Source organism: Aplysia californica, unplaced genomic scaffold (assembly GCF_000002075.1).
Source record: "Aplysia californica isolate F4 #8 unplaced genomic scaffold, AplCal3.0 scaffold00426, whole genome shotgun sequence".
Classification (NCBI taxonomy): Eukaryota; Metazoa; Mollusca; class Gastropoda; order Aplysiida; family Aplysiidae; genus Aplysia; species Aplysia californica.
The window spans coordinates 421526-423229 of record NW_004797696.1 but is presented as its reverse complement, the minus strand read 5'-3'; positions in this window follow the sequence as shown (position 1 = coordinate 423229).

The following is a 1704-nucleotide window of genomic DNA, read 5'->3' as shown; positions in this document are numbered from 1 at the left end:
CTGACCACCTGGTGATCTTATAGCTGCACTACTACCTGTAATATCTCTCATTTGACCGTATTGTGATGCAAGGGATTACCTATGAAACAAAATGCAACAGACAACACTATCAATGCCATACAAACCTTTCTGTCTCGTCCAACCAAAAACTAAATGGGCAAAGAAAAAAGGGCTAATGTTTGTTTTTTTTCACTTTTGAGAGGGAAAAAAAAAAAACGATTTTAAAGTTTGACTTTCTCATTTCTTGCATAGAAAACGGTATTTTTAAACATGGCGTGCCAGGTGACTCTCCCCCCTTTTCAGCCATATTTGGTTTGGTTTGTTGGGGGGTTTGGTGAGGTGGGGGGGGTGTCAGGGAGGGGTTCATAGGGAGGGGAGGAAGGGGGTTCTTTGATGTGGGTGTTTTTACTCCCATACCGACATATTAATTTAGATAATTAAAATGTATGAGGCGGGCTTCGACCTTGCATGGCCTGTCAGTGCCAACGTCCAGGCTGAGAGGGAAACATCGTCTCAGTAGAGGCACCAATATACTCGATAAAAAAAAATTCTCCCTTCACTGGATTAAACAAAATAGTTCTTGTACGTGCTACAGTCACGCGCATAAATGATACATCAAAGACGACAGTGACCTTGGTTCAAATCCTCGATGTGGAGATCTCAAACTTAGGTTGTTTAAAACTCGGCATCTGCTCTGCTCAGTGTGATTTTTAGAGACGGACGTTGGATTTGGACATTTCGAGTTTTATAGCCTCCTAAAACCATCGGATATTCGTTCCCTTAAATAACCATTATGGTATATTGCCATCTCATGCTGTTACTGTATTATAATTCCTATCACTGATTTCAAAAGCTTGATATATTTTAGTATCGCAATCTTCAAGACTCTTTTCAACTCAACCTGTAGTTACTGAAATGGCAGAACATACATTTTAACGTCCACTGGCTATATTTATCGTTTCGATTGGATTAATGTCTAATTCATTAACTAATGCATTCTTATCCCTCTTAATAATGCCCCCCCCTCTCTCTCTCTCTCTCTCTCTCTCTCTCTCTCTCTCTCTCTCTCTCTCTCTTTCTCTCTCTCTCTCTCTTTCTCTCTCTCTCTCTCTCTCTCTCTCTCTCGCTCTCTCTCTCTCTCGCTCTTTCTATCTATCTATACATCCATCTATCTCTCTTTTCGTGTCTGCGTGCTAAATGCCTTGGGTAAATGAACGTAGTACCTTCAACTCTCAAAGTAGCTGATCTTTTAGTATGTGACCTTTTTTCCTATTTGTAAAGAATTACTGTCCCTCTCCTTCCATGGAATCACCAGCCATTTTCAAACGATCACAGAATCAATTGATTTGACCGGTTTGCGACTCGGGATTTTGCACAGGCAAAGTAGCTCTTTATCGGCGTTCTGTTATTACTTTTAAACCACAGCAATGTTCATCGTTTGTGCAATTGTGAATACACACAACATATCGTGTGTCACATTCATCAACAGAGTAATAGTAGAATGATGATGATAAGGTGTACATTTAATCCCAACTTATGGTGAGCTGTTTTCGTTCCGTCATATCTTCGGGTAATGGTGCTTGTCAAGCATTTGAAATCGAACTCATATTTTGGAAGACATTTTGATTGTTTAAACACTGTTAAATTTGTACAGAACAAGTAAATAGAGAAGGTGTTAGTGTTTGACGGGTGCTCGCTGGTGGG